The sequence below is a fragment of the Esox lucius genome, chromosome 7, assembly GCF_011004845.1.
Source record: "Esox lucius isolate fEsoLuc1 chromosome 7, fEsoLuc1.pri, whole genome shotgun sequence".
In the NCBI taxonomy this organism is placed as follows: domain Eukaryota; kingdom Metazoa; phylum Chordata; class Actinopteri; order Esociformes; family Esocidae; genus Esox; species Esox lucius.
In genome coordinates this window covers 8,057,505-8,074,112 of record NC_047575.1, presented here as the reverse complement: position 1 = coordinate 8,074,112, position 16,608 = coordinate 8,057,505, and positions in this window count along the sequence as shown.

Sequence of the window (16,608 nt, the reverse complement as noted above, 5' to 3'; positions counted from 1 at the left end):
CCGCTGGGGCCCGCCCGCTGCAGGGGGAGGTGAACCAGCAGAGGTCGCAGTTGTCACACAGGTCAAGGTATTTTTGTTACTTGGGGTGTTTTTCTAATCTTGTACTTAGATTTTTGTCATGTAGACATCAGAAGACCCCAATAATTTCCTGCGCCAGCAAACCCTGTCTTGTCCAGTTGTGCTTGTCTCTGAAGACAGCTGCATGATTGCCATTGGAAGCACTGGCAATCACTTTTGACAGTCCGAATTTTCCAGAGGGACTGCTCTACCTCATGGTATATTATGCCCTACACCTCACCCAAAGTGTATTTCCACACTGCTATCAGTATTGCAAACTGAAATTTGCTTCATTAAAAGTGTTGTAATCAAAATGTTGGCATTATTGTCTAGTTTTAAGGCCCATTACTGTCTTTCAGTGGCTAAAAATGTATGCAAATTTTAGGAATTCCTGTCAAGCAAAATGTGCTCATCTGTCACGGAGGTAGGACACAGGCACAGAGAAGAAAGGGTGGCAGTAATCAATGTTTAATTAAAAGAAACAAAACAAAAGCAGCAACCAGTGCCGTTGGGCAGCATCTACAAATATAAAACCAAAATGAACCACACTGGGAGTGGCCAAACATAGAACATAAATAGGTACCCCAATTGGAGGCAACGATTTACACCTGCCAATTGGGGAGACCAAAATGGGCAGAGGTGCCTGAGCTGTGTTTAAGATGTTAGCTTTCACCGGTGTTTCACCCAAAACATTGATCGCTGCACAATCCTCCATGTTTTGTAATGTGTAGGTAAGTTTGCTCAGGCAAGACTGATTGACCATCACCGATGTCTGCGTGGTTTAAATACACAGACCACGTCAATCATCCCATAAAACACGAAAGGTTAACAACCACCGGTTGTAGGCCATCTGTTGCATCAAACAGCTTACCGCTGACACAACACTTATTTATTGCCTGGGAATTTAACATTCTGGAACCCTAAGGGCCATTTGTTAATCATCAAACATAACCCACCTGTTATAACACTAGTCTGTTTTGCTCATCAGGCATTGTAAAACATCAAACACTGACACATCAATGTAATCATAAATTACAAAGTCACCGGACATGCATAAGTCACTCTTGAAGTCCTGCCCGTACACACGTCATACAGGAAGTCCCAACCAAACATATGTCATACAGGAAGTCCCACCCTACAAACCGGATGTTCCGTCCACCTGTCACATCAATATGGAAGCCCCGCCCTCCAGGGCCATAAATTACCATTCTGACACATTATACCCTACACTAACTACTAACGTACCGCTAAATGACACCAAATAACTCAACACTCACACATTATTGTTATTGTGTCTTTGTTTACCTAAAATATATTCACGTTACAGTTAAATAATGAACATGGGCATAAAATGCAGTCTCTCAGCTTTAATTTGAGGAAGGGTTTAGAAATTACAGCTCTGTAATATGTAGGACCAAAAGTAATTGGACAATTGACTCAAAAGCTGTTTCATGGAAAGATGTGGGCTATTCCTTCATTATTTGTTCATCAATTAAGCAGGTAAAATGTCTGGAGTTGATTCCAGGTGAGGCATTCGCATTTGGAAGTTGTTGCTGTGAACCCACAACATGCGGTCAAAGGAGCTCTCAATGCAAGTGGAACAGGCTATCCTTAGGCTGAAAAAAAATTCAGAGAGAGAGAGAGAGAGATAGCAGGAACATTAGGAGTGGCCAAATCAACAGTTTGGCACATTCTGAAAAAAAGAACGCACTGAGCTCTGCAACACAAAAAGGCCTGGATGTCCACGGTCAACAACAGTGGTGGATCCTATCCATGTTAAAGAAAGTCCCCTTCACAACATCCAGCCAAGTGAAGAACACTCTACAAGAGGTAGGCATATCATAATCCAAGTCTACAATAAAGAGAAAACTTTATGAGAGCAAATACGGAGGGTTCACCACAAGGTGCAAACCATTTCTAAGCCTCAAGAATAGAAAGGACAGATTAGACTTTGTCAAAAAACATCTAAAAACACTAGTCCAGTTCTGGAACAGCATTCTTTGGACAGATGAAACTAATCTGTACCAGAATGATGAGAAGAATAAAGTATGGAGAAGGCTTGGAACGGCTTATGATCCGAAGCATACCACATAATCTGTAAAACACGGTGGAGGCAGTGTGATGGTATTGCCATGCATGGCTTCCAGTGGCACTGGGTCACTTTGATGTGACAGAACACAAAAGCATACATTCTGAAGTTTATAGGGTTTTATTGTCTGATCAGATTCAGCCAAATTCAATAAAGTTGATTTACTACGGTGGCCCATGGGTGCACAACACAACAACATTAACACACAACACAACAACATTAACAGAAATAAAACATTTATTAAAAAAACGCTGCATTTCAGAAAACAATCAACTACCCACAACACCACAACATGAACCTTTTCATGCGTGAGTTTCAAATATTCCTTACCGACCCCCCAGCGTGAGTTTTTTTGCGTGTGACTTCAGTACTCTCCAGCATTTGAACTCACTCAAGCATTTGAATAGTCACCTTGCCAGGTAAGGAACACTACATAAATTGCATTGCAAGCTTCTCTCGTTGACTCAAATTCTAAGAGCTGGAAAAGTTGGTTGATAAATAACTGTAGCTAGCTAGAAAACATCAGCTAACCAGTTATTCAGTGCAGTGAAAATGAATAAACTATATAAAAAGCATACAACGGGTAACGTAACTTCTAGAAGGTTTTTACAATGGTTTTGATCGGTTGTCAGCTGTTCCAGGAAATGTTAAGATGCTCTATAGTAGTCGCTAATATAATTTGTTTTTGTGTATTAGTGTTGGCTGTCTGTTGGTACATAAGTAACACTTCTTGTCCAAATTTGAATGCTTTCTACCTGGTTAATATCATAGTGTGGTCTTGAAACAATTACAATCAGGAAATAAAGTTATAAACACTGTTTGAGCTAAATGTGAGTAAATAACAGCGCGGTCTGACCAGCCATTGTTACGTTACTTGTAGCTAGGTATGCTAATGGTGCGTTCTAAACAAGATGTTCTAATCACACCGGTGTGATCATATGCTTCAGGGACCACTCTAGCTTGATCACACTGGTGTGATCGTACGCGTCAAACGGTTAAGTGAGAACACATTACCTCACAACACAACAACATTGGATCTCACCATCACAGCATCAGCCCAGAACACAACAGCGTTAGTCCAAAACACAACAACATTTGCAGAAACGCTGGATTTCAAGTTACTCACAACGGAAGTGCTCCAGGCCACTAGGGGCAATGCCAAGCGGAATTAGTTGGGTTTCCAGCTAAATGTACATTTCACTTCATACCGCGAGACTGACTTTGGGTGCTCTTGCGTTATTGTTTTCATTATTAGCTAGTGTTCGAAATCAGCCAAAATCAGCAGTGATCGTGGTTGAAATAATGATCACGTACCCGGTCGTCAAGGGATAGAGTAATTCAATTATTTATTGCAGCATTTGATTGTCTATTGTTCATGATGTTACAGACTCGATACTCGATCTTACAAACTTGAGCTCATCTCACTCAATCTCAAAGAAACCTTCGGTTGTCCTCACCTTTATAGACATCCCAAACAGAATACACATAATCCCATTTGTTATTTACTGTCGCACAATGAACGCGACTTCCTGTGTACGGATAAACAGATGGTCTTTTGTTATCTAAACATAAAGAAGCATACATTCATATACTTCAGCAGTAGCTATCGTGAATACTTACCAGGCAACTTTTTTTGCAATGAGTATGTTTAAATTTCTGCCCTGCGAAGGAGGTACTGCAGTAATGAACATTGATCGATGAAGAGGTCAAAAAAAGGTGGTTGGTGGCAGTACATTGTGACATTAACATGTTACAAAGAAGTGCAGTACACACTTTTTATCGCCAGTGACTTCGCTGAGGGGAAAGTTGGAGGATGGTTGTTCCTACAGTCTTCGCATGGAATAGTCTTTCAAAACAGACCTCGTGTTTGGGAAAGGCAACCGAAACCCCCTGCTCCTACAGAGGAAGAAGAACGAGGCGAGAAATGTTCGCTAAGAACAATGGACTATGCAGCACCAAGACACCAAAGTGGGACCTCACACTTGGGTCAAATATGATGCCATCTGGAGGCGATCCTAACCACGGGGCATACAAAGCCACATGGGAACAAGTTAAAATGTTTCAATGTGCAGCCCCCTTTTCATCTCCATGGTCTGCAAACCAGATCCATTGAACATCCGTTCCGCTAGGTGGTCAGTGGATGTCTCCCTTGGTAAATAGCAAACCTCCGGGAAACGTGAGGATGTTATTCTCCTTTTCCTAAGCTGATGCCAATCGGTGCTGCTGCTCTGCTCCCTTGTAGCAGCCTCACTTTTGGGTGACATCTCATAGGTTGTCTCTAATGCTTTTTCGTGGAGTTGCTCTTGATGGGCAAGGACGTAGACACACTGAGAAGACTGAAGCCTGTAGCCATCTAATGGAAGTGGTTGTGTAGAAGGGGCATCAGGTATCTTCACAATTGCATGGGTTTTTGGCTGTGGAGGTTGATAAGACAGTATACTGCCAGCTTGCACTGGCCTAAAGGCAGACTCAACCAAGGGAACGCTGGCTGACATGTCCATGGTTGTCACATCAGGAGCAGTAAGTGGAGTAAAGTTAGCATATGTTTATGAGATGGGGAGAATGTCCATGTCAGGCATTTGTCCGAGGAGAGCTTTGTAGGGAGAATTCCTGCAAAACATTTTAACAATTATTTTGGGAGTAATTGATGGCTTATAGTGGTAAAAGCTCAGTAAACATCAAATAACATGGATTATAACATACAGATTTACAAACTTCAAATATCACATTTCTAAAAAATTTATTTGAGTTGCCTCTAACCTTACCTTATTCCATCAGCACATGAGTTAGTTGGTTTCAGAACCTCTATGCTATCAACCGGACCAGGCTTTACACCCTAAAGGACAAGGAGTAGGTAGGCCATAAAGGCAACTGGTGCAGGTTAAAGGTTTTGTTCCTTGTTCAACAATCCTAAGTTATGTATACTCATGGGAGTGATACAAGAATCTAGTGATATGATTAAATGTAAACACTGTCTCCTACATATATTGACCAGAATGACAGTGTCCTGGGTGATTTCTGAAACTGGTGCCTTTTGGGTCATACTTTGGGTCATTTTTTTTAAATACCTCAAATAATTGTATTACTGATCACTACATCTGATAGTGAACTAGTTAAACCTTTGAGAAAATAAATGTTCCCACCTCAGGCATGAAATCCCTTTCATTAACAGGCATTTCTTTCTCACTAAAAGTCGCTTTCAGTTCAACCCTGTCACAGATAACTTGGACCCTGAGTAAATATGATTTGAACAAATATTGAAGTCAATTCTTGTAGATCCTTAATAATAATTTCTTGTTTAAAACTTATTCTAAGTATGATTTTAATTTTAAATTACTCACCATTTGACTGCCAAAGCAGGTCATGAGAACGTTATCTGACATTGGCCTTCATATTTTATCAGAAATATGCATTAACATAAGGATTTGATTAGGCTTTCATGCTTTTTTCTGATTATCCTGTAAATTGTACACACATCCTGCAAACATACACTAACCAAATTTTTTCTTATCATCAAAATATTTATAAAAACAGATCAAATAACAGGGTTGAACTCAGCATCACAGCGTTGAAAATTATAAAAGGGTGTAATGGACAATCCATTTTTCAATATGGTATGATTTATTATCCTGTAAAATTAATGATATAAATTATATAAAATGCAATTTAATTTTGTTTACAGTTGACAGAGGGCAACAATCAGATTTTTCAACTGTCATATGAAAAAACATGAAACAATCAAAACGTATTTAATTAAATTAAAAATATCAAGCATAAATTAATCACATTAATCACACCTGCATATATAGTATACTTTATGTACACTTAATCACACCCTAATAAAATAGCTTGTTATACTTTCCAAATGTATCTAAAGTTACCTCTAACAACCGACCTTGTGGAGCCAGATCTGGGTTGCTCTGCATATTGATTATCAGGACTTTGTGGAGGGGTGTTGATATTCCTCAATGCATCCCTTAGCTTTTGAACATAGAATAGCATTAAGCATTATTTCAGACTGTTCAAATCAAAGTCTACAATTAATTAATCAGTCTACTAAGAGGTGTCAAACATTCAACCCTGTCACAACGATTCAACCCTGTTGCAATAAAAAATGTGACAGGTTTGAATGTGGTAGGGTTTTTGGCTAATTGTAGCCATAGCTCCATATTTAGCTAGGACAGTAGCACCACATGGCATTTAGGACATCATAATTTTTTTATATTTTGCAACACCGCTGTACATTTTTTCCTAAACAATAGTTTACTATCAATTATTCATATAACAGAGTTGAAATGTTAAGCCAGAAAATCTCAATATGATCATAAAAACAATGAAATATAAGTAAGAAAAGATACTGACACTTGCCTTTCTTTGTAGCATGTTCTTCAAAAGACTTGTGTGATGTCACTTCATCAAAGTTGAAGTCACATGGACTGATCCATAATTTTTTTTATTTTTAAAACATGTTTGTAGTTAAATTAGAAAAATATGATTATATTAGCAGCATGTTGGTATTAATACTATTTTTTATTTGTTTAATATTCAATGAAAATATAATGATGTATCTGAGGACATGCAAATGTGTATGTTTCTACTACTTAGACAACCCTTTTTTTATAAAATTAAATTTTGCATTATAATGCAAAGACACCTGGTTTTATTAATTGATGATTTAAATACATTGTGGTTTCCTTTAATGAAAATCTTAGAACTAAGTCTGGGGGACTTAAAGGGCACCCGATTCAGAGAACCACCCTCCTACAGAATATGTTTTCTTAGCAATGTTGCTGGTATCTACAGTATCTATCATGTTTCCCTCCTTGCTTTATGCTCTTCCTCAGGGACCTGTTACAGGCAGCCTTCCCTGTGAGGGTATATTTGTTAGATTCTGTGCAGGAAATATGAAATGAAACTTATTGTTAGGCATTGTAGCTCACTAGCATAAATATATTTCAAGCTAACAAAAATACCAACACTTTCAGCTAGATTCCCTGTAAGATATCTAACATTAACTAGCTAACATCAATGTTACATTCGCTGAGTGGCTAGGTAGTTGTATGTGTGATTGCAAATCTGTCATTGCCTTGGCACTTACCTTCATAGTTGTCTATGTAGCTTCCTATACACATCTTGACCCATTTTACTTTTTACTAGCTGGAGTCTCGGAGGCGGATTTAACTATTCGATATACATCATTAATGTTTTAGGCCTGGAGACACCTTGTGTAAAAAGAAAAAAGGAAACTGACAGACAGCCAGACATAGTGCTAGCAATATTATGAATAGCGCGGGTGTCAATAGCGCTCAGTGGAAAAAATTCAAATGAGAAACATTTTTATTCACTGCTCCGTAGCATGCTACGGAGCAGTGACCTTTCGCCAACCAGAAGCCCCACAATCACGATCACAAAACCTCTAGTTGATGCGCCGGCGCGTTTAGGTCGCACCTTTTTATTAATTGAGATGACTGAAGCCTGTAGCCATCTTATTTGTGTACTTTCGTAAACCAGAAGCCCCGCAATCGTGATCACAAATATTGATCACCTACACTCACCTAAAGGATTATTAGGAACACCATACTAATACTGTGTTGGTACTGTGTAATGAACGGTTTAAAAGATACAGCCTAATAGTTCATTATAGTTATTTACACAAATTGGCATACGTAAAATCGATAAACGTTTCTTCATATGAAATGGGGATAACATAAACGTGTAAAACAAAGTTGGTTTCGTGTCTATAGCTCGAACGGTTAAAAAGATACAGCCTAGTAGTTAATTAACGCTAAAACTTGCTTCATCTGTGGCATTGTGCTATGTGATGAAACTGCTCATTTTAGAGTGACCTTTTATTGTGGCCAGCCTAAGGCACACCTGTGCAATAATCATGCTGTCTAATCTGCATCTTGATATGCCACATTTGTAAGGTGGATGGATTATCTCAGCAAAGGAGAAGTCCTCACTAACATATGTTATATGACTGTTTGTGAACAATATTTGAGAGATATAGGCTTTTTGTGTACATAGAAAAAGTCTTAGATCTTTGAGTTCAGCACATGATAAATGAGGGCAAAAACAAAAGTGTTGCATTTATAGTTTTGTTCAGTGTATATTGTACAGTAGTCAGCCATATTGTCTGCAAGTTATTTGGTTGGCATTTGGTTGACTTACATATAATTATAAATGTGTCAGTCAGTGTTGTATTCAGTACTTAACAGTTTAATGGTTAACAGTTTTTAAACAAAAGAATTGCATTGATGAAGGGATTCATGTTTTTTACTCTTTGCTGTTTTTTTTTATACAGCATTATAATTAAACCCTTTTCTGTAAAAATGGTTTGTTCTACCAACAACCAATCAATGATACCCTAACACCTACAGCCAATCAGAGTCATACCCTAACACCCAACAGCCAATCAGGGTGATACCCTAAACACCAGTGCCAACATCACTTTGTTAAAGCTGCACTAGATAGGATTTATTCAGTAAAAAAAAAAAATAGTTCAGTGCAGGTGGAATGTAATTTTATAATTTTTGGAGCATGCCGCTACTTCCCAGTCAATCCCGTTCCAGGCAATCGCATTCTGCGAGGCAGGGTTTCCTCCTTGGCTTATTTTACCTGGATGATATTATATATAGCATAACTATGCCGTTAGGGCAGGGTGAAGTATGCTTACTGTAAGAAATTATAATGGCAGATAGAGACCAGGACAACAAACCGTCAGTTCCTCCCTTGTCTACAACAGCAAACACTACAAAAATAGCAAAGCGAAAGAAGGCTTAGACCAACTCTCTGTAGCTAGCTACCAGAAACCCTATGCTAACATTAGCAAGGCTAAAAAGAACATTGTCGAACACTGAGTTAGTGCTTTTTTTTGGAACAGGTAATTCCATTTTTCATATTTTTATTCGGAATGTGATTCTCTATCGGGCATTGGTGCAGAATCGCTTTCTGACGGATGAGTAATTGCAAAATGCTGTAATAGGATTTTTTACTGAAAAAACCCTATATAGTGGAGGTTAATTTTTTTTCTAATTTAACCAATAAATGGGTCTAACTACAGTACTGTAGCTATCTGGCTAAAACATTGCCACCATGCAACCAAAACTAGGAGCACAGAAATGGAAGGACAAATCTAAAAGAGAACGTCTAAATATGTGTAGCAGTTCAGTAATTGCTGATTGGGACTGAATAGGTTGTGAATTGAAAAGATGTGACTGTGTAATTAATTACCTGTGTTGAAAGCAAAGGGATTTGAATGTGGCCTAGTTATGAATGAAATCATGAAACAATAAAATGTTTATGAATTGTTTTTTGGACAGTCATTTATTTACTATCAATAAATTATTTGGCCTGTGGTTTGGCTCTTACATGTTAAAATCTTTCCCGGGCCCTGTCATTCCTGTCGGTGTCCCTGTCTCCACCACTTCCTGATATGGCACATGTAGGGAATTCCAAAGGAAATAAAGGCACCCACTATTCAAGACACCCCATCCAAAATAAAAAAAATCCTCAGAGTTCAAAAAAGAAGGGACTGCCATCTAGTGGTGGCTTTTGGAAGTACTATATGACAGAAGATGCATCCTTCATGAATCCCAGAAGCCAAAATGTCAAAGGGTTAAAGCAAAGAAGTGGAATATTTTGCAATGGCCAAGTCAATGACCTGATCTCAGTCCGATCAAGCATTCATTTTACTTACTGAAGACAAAACGTAAGGCAGAAAGACCCACAAACAAACAGCAGAAGACAGTTGCAGTAAAGGCCTGGCAAAGCATCACAAAAGAGGAAACCCAGCATTTGGTAATGTCCATGCGTTCCAGACTTCGAGTATTAAAAATGAACATTTTATTTATGATTGTGTTCATTTGTCCAATTACATTTGAGCCCCTGAAATAAGGGGACTGTGTATGAAAGCCCGTTCTTCTCAGTCAAGGAAGAGTTGGAAAATGATGGGTTTTGTCATAAATGGAGAAAAATGGGAGGGACCCACAGGTCAACAACACGCCCATTCCCAATTTAAACAATACATACACAACTAGCCATGGGCTTTTTCCACCTGTAGTGCTGGATGGGTTGTTTATATTTGGAAATACTTGTTCATTCTTAAAATTATGAAAATAAACACTCTAACCCTGCTTTGGCATCTCTCCTGAGGACCCAGAAACCATTCCAAGTGCTTAATAATAAGCTGACTCAAATGTTCATGAGGAGAGAATTGAGAACACTGCTATGACTCCCATGTTATAAAACGATATATCCGTTTGATCAGACTAACATATAATTGATGAATTAGAACATCCTTTATTCAAGTACATATTCCTGGAAGACGAAAATGTTTGCAATTGAAGTGAAATTCTTCAGTTGTTTGAATAAAAGTTGACTATTTCAGGTTTGTTTGCATAAGGGAAACGTGTCACAACAGATAGAGAGTACAAGTACAGAGACCAATAATGTGATGATTGTTTTTCAGATTTTACATTGCCAAGCTTTGAACCTAGATTTCTTCCTAGATGTACTGATGACGCCACTAGTCCTTGCTGTATACACATTCAAAGAATAGTTGTCACCATGATAGCTAAGGAAATGCATGGTTGCACAAACATCCAGGAGACAGGAAATCATAGAATGTTGGTTGCCCAGGCAACCCTGTAAAGCTCACATATCATCTGGATCAGTTACTGTATGGGGTTTTCTGCTAACTTTGCTCTCCCAGTAAATAATGTAGTTCGTCACCTGTACCATACAAGTAATAAGAACCACCTGCTGCTATTGAGACGGTCTCTAAAAAAGGAGAGTTCTTTTGATTGTTTCTGCAAATCAACAGAGACAAGGGCCCTGCACATGCCAGTCATTACTGTCCCTGAACAGAGATACAGAGGAGCAACAGATTTTGACAATGGAAGACAGGTCAAATTGTGCACAGAATATTTTAGCCACATTTCTAACAGAATTATCAATAAATAATTATTCATTAATCAATTAATTTCCAACAATGTCACATTTCCATTCATGGAGCGCAATATTGAATGTAAGAAAACAATGCCTGTACTGTTATTATTGATGACAGTGAACTGGTACTGTTTTAATGTCTGCCCACAACAAAGGAAACAGGCATACCTGCTGGTCTAGATTGAAAATTATTTTGTCACAGGATCAGGTATTAACTACTTAGTTAACATTTTGTATAACACTGTAATCTTTTACTTCTTTCCACTTCAGGGGGAGGGCCAGGGCCCATATGGGGATACTAGCATTTCCACAGGACAGTTTGGCTAAGGCTATGGTATAGGTGATTAACCTTCATGGGCTCTCAGATCAAATTGAAAAGAAGGAATTAAAAAGAAGAAACCATTCTGTTAGTTTGCCATGTGAAGTCTGTATGAAACCTTTAAAAATCACTAAAAATGAGTTATTTACAATAAACTAACTCAACCAAACCTTTCTGTTGTGAGTCAGAAGTTTCTTCCACCAAATGTCAGAAATTAAAGGTTACAACAGTGAGACCTGGATAATTACTGTTATTGATGTGAGGGATTTTCTGTAAAATGCATATATAATCACACGGTTTATGAATATGTTAATGTGCATTATAATCACACGCTTTATCAATATATCAATGTGTAATGAACACCAAGACCAGGGGTGTGTGGTTCCAATTGCAGAAACGCAACTGTCAATTTATATTCGTACAGGGGAGTAGGCAGGAGCAAAAACAGTAGAGTTTCAGTAGAGCAGTTAGGTTCAGTAACCAGGAGATCAATCCACGAAGGCAAAGGCAGGAATCGACAGAGAGGAGAAACCAGAAGCAGGCAGGCAGGTCAGGATACTGGGTGATCAGTCCGCGAAGGCAACAGTACAGGCAGGGTTAGGCGGTAGGAGAATCCAAGGGGCAGGCAGACAGGTCAGGAGGCAGGCTTCTAGATAATATGATAGGACGGGAGAGAACAACAGGCTGGGAGTCAACAGGCAAATGCAACTAGCTATACAACGGCTTGGCAGGTCCACTACGAAACAATACCTCACACTGGAGTGGAGGCAGAACACAGGCTAAATAGGGAGGTAAACAGGGCGCAAGTGTTCAGTATTCTGTTGATTGGGATCTGGATTGCTGGGTGCGTTCATGCGTATCGGGAAGTGAGAGCGTATCGGTGGCAGGTGAGGAGCGTGACGGGGAGGAGCTGGATCCGGAACAATGTGAGAACCTCACAGTAAGTCACATGCACAGATAGTAAGTTCTTAAACAGTATAAACCATCAAAGAGAAATGTGAGTATCTTGTATCAGGGACAGAGATGAAAGTATCAACAGCATACATCTCGCCTTGACATTAATGCCCTGAGGATTTATTACCCTTTGTGTTGACAGTTGAAGTGTCCCCGACTTGAACTAACTGTGTATCATAATTTATGGTTTCAACGGACCACTCCAAAAAAGAGAGCTGTGGGACGGGAGATAAGCCACCCCCAAGGGACTCACACAAAGGGATGGTCAGATTGTGTCATGCAAGAGGTTTCTGCAGAGGTGGAGGACTCGAGTCTCAATTTTCAGGACTTGTGACTTGCTTGATTAAAGTATGAAAATGACTTGACTTTGACTTGAGAACAAGTTACTTGAGACTTGACTTGAAGTGGAAGACTCGACAATGACTTGAACTTATAATAAACAAACAGCAATACAATTATGTTATATGTTGTGACATCAGCACCACTAATCAGCGTATGTGCCTTTAACGCTGCACAATTCAAACCGCGCCAAACATGGCAGACAGTAACTTTAGTCGAGCTCCACAAATAGTATCGTTTGGATACAAAGACGTTGAACTGGACCGTGTGAATAAAAAAAGATTTGCCAGATGCAAAATATGCAACACAAGAGTATCTGACACGACAACAACAACGTCAAATTTCATTCGTCATTTTAAGAACCACAAGGAAAGGTAAGAAAGTAATCTCTTTATATTCAGTTTCACTAAGATCTATAACGATTAAGTTACTAATGTAATGAATTAATCTTTTGTTTGGCTGCACATTATGTTTTTGTTTTTTTCTTGTTAGAAATGTGACCATTATCATTACTGAATACGTCTGGTAAATAGATGTAAGGGAATTTGACTATAACAGTGGCATAGCCTGAATTTTTATGTTGATGGGCATCTTAAAATGAGCGAGCATGTATATTATTACACGTAGGCTATAATGTCGGTATTAAATGTGCGCATTTTCAAGTGTTTGTGGACTGCGTGTGGAAACTAAAAAGCAATGTGCTTACACCATAACAGTTAACTTTACTGTATGAAAGGCTAACGTGGAGGCGCCGATGTGATTACTAGCACCTAAACATTTCGAAGAGGTTTATTTTTTTACTCATACAGACAAGAATAATTACAGCGTAATTACATATTAGGCAGTTTTTCAGTCACAATAATTAGTTTATAAGGTTGTTATTATTAGCCCTTATTACATGGATTGGCTGAATTCCAGTGCAGAATGCGTGTTATTTCTTGATAACAGACCGTTGCACTGAAAAACAGCGCGTTGCTATGGACGCAGCAGGATTCTAACCAGAGACGGAACGGACTATTTTCTTTAGAGGAAGCAATTCAATCGTTTTTAAATCAAATTCCTTTTGAAATCAATATTTTGTGTCAAATTATTGATTTATTTGGTAGGTAGCCATGTCATAAGCGGGATAAGGTATAGCGAGGCGGTTGTTATAGTGAATACAACCCCTTCAGGCTGATTCAAGATCCCTCCGCTTCGTCCCCCCAAAAATTGGAGAAAAATATTTGATTTTGAAATCGAGCTTCGCACCGAGCGCACGTCAGAAACAGAGGACAGTGTGTGTGTGTGTGTGTTCATCTCTTTAGTACTGTGACTTGACTTGACTTGAAACTTATAAGGACTCGACTTGACTTGCTTAGGGTGAACCCTTGACTTGACTTGACTTGCTTGATTTATCTGAACTGTGACTTGAGACTTGACTCGAGACTTGATGGTTAAGACTTGAGACTTGCTTGGACTTGACCATGTGTGACTTGTCCCCATCTCTGGGTTTCTGTATAAAGCCAAGGTCCAGACCTCAGAACGTTGGATGTATCTGCAGAAGGGCCTGGCTTTGATGACTGTCATTGTTTTATGGTTATCATTAAAGTATATTGGATTCACAAGTTCCTGAGTTGAAGTGCATTTGTTTTAGAAAGAGTGGACTTGATTTTCCATGACATTGACCACCCTTGAAGTCTTCTACTTAGCAGTACTTCTATACACAGTTCAGTTCACAATCTACACATTTTATGGAAATAAAGGTAAATTACAAATGTCACCCTAAAAACAAATATCAGCAGTGTCCAAATTTGTGCTGTTTTGAGTTGATTATTAGCATGGAGAGAGACCACACACAGGAGAAATGACTGACGTTAGTCTGGTATCTCACCTCAGACCTGTTTGTCATAAGAGTCCAGAAGTCGTACACTACAAACAAAAGAGCTCTGAAGTTCCTCGACGCACATAAGCCTCTACACCACTTCAAGGTCTCGTTCTTGGTAAAGAGGAACAATGTGAACTATTTACAAAGAAAAACATCCACTATCAGTGTCCTTCAGCACCTCGCCTCTGAGTGTCTCTCATCTTTTCCCGCCACTGTTCAACAGTTTTGCTCCCAGTAAAAGAGCAGAAAGATACAGACTAATTTTGGCTGGGACTAGTCTCTTTCCTCTTTGTTGAGGACTGCCCGACAGCTCTTTGGAAGCTGCAGCTGCATTTTAGATCGAGGAAAATCACAGTTCAATTACTGTTTCTTACAGTTGTGAATAATATCCAATTACTTTCTGAACCATCGCTGTTATAGGTAAACTCACCTCGGGACTTGCATGTACAGGCCTTGGAGGCTTGAAAGACTGCCAAAAGTGATACAGTGACCTGTATGTCCATGGCTTCATAAAAATACAAAGGACAAGGAAACTTTGAAGAAACTTTAAAGAAAGCACACGTGACATGTTTGACCCTAATCTAATGTGTAATGTTAGTTGTTCTGAAGACAAACATTTCAGCTACTTAAGAGGGTGGGGGAAAAGTATAATAGCATACACAGTATTTCCACAATGTGAGAATACAGCTCGGGAAAAAATTAAGAGACCATTGCACCTTTTTCTTTTTTTGAACACTGTACAAATTGCTGCTAGTTTACTTTTATGTATATTACTTCCATACTTGCCATATTTAAATATTTATAACACTACCCAGATTGCTGCAAGTTTACAGTACTCATTTAAACTGCTGCTAGTGTACGTATGTATACTGTTGCTATATTCTATCATAATTTTTTGTCGTTGTTGAAAGTGAGACATTTTGTAATGTCATGCCAAATATTGGCTCATTTTGGATTTCATGAGAGCTACACATTCCAAAAAAGTTGGGACAGGTAGCAATAAGAGTTAAATGTACAGATAAGGAACAGCTGGAGGACCAATTTGCAACTTATTATGTCAATTGCCAACATGATGGGGTATAAAAAGAACCTCTCAGAGTGGCAGTGTCTCTCAGAAGTCAAGATGGGTAGAGGATCACCAATTCCCCCAATGCTGCGGCAAAAAATAGTGGAGCAATATCAGAAAGGAGTTCCTCAGAGAAAAATTGCAAAGAGTTTGAAGTTATCATCATCTACAGTGCATAATATCATCCAAAGATTCAGAGAATCTGGAACAATCTCTGTGCGTAAGGGTCAAGGCCAGAAAACCATACTGGATGCCCGTGATCTTCGGGCCCTCAGACGGCACTGCATCACATACAGGAATGATACTGTAATGGAAATCACAACATGGGCTCAGGAATACTTCCAGAAAACATTGTCGGTGAACACAATCCACCGTGGCATTCGCCGTTGCCGGCTAAAACTCTATAGGTCAAAAAAGAAGCCGTATCTAAACAGGATCCAGAAGCGAAGGTGTTTTCTCTGGGCCAAGGATCATTTAAAATGGACTGTGGCATAGTGGAAAAGTGTTCTGTGGTCAGACAAATCAAAATTTTAAGTTAATTTTGGAAAACTGGGACGCCATGTCATCCGGACTGAAGAGGACAAGGACAACCCAAGTTGTTATCAGCGCTCAGTTCAGAAGCCTGCATCTCTGATGGTATGGGGTTGCATGAGTGTGTGAGGCATGGGCAGCCTACACATCTGGAAAGGCACCATCAATGCTGACCGTTATATCCAAGTTCTAGAACAACATATGCTCCCATCCAGACGTCGTCTCTTTCAGGGAAGACCTTGCATTTTGCAACATGACAATGCCAGGCCACATGCTGCATCAATTACAATGTCATGGCTGCATAGAAGAAGAATCCGGGTACTGAAATGGCCAGCCTGCAGTCCAGATCTTTCACCCATAAAAAACATTTGTCGCATCATAAAGAGGAAGGTGCGACAAAGAAGACCTAAGACAGTTGAGCAACTAGACACCTGTATTAG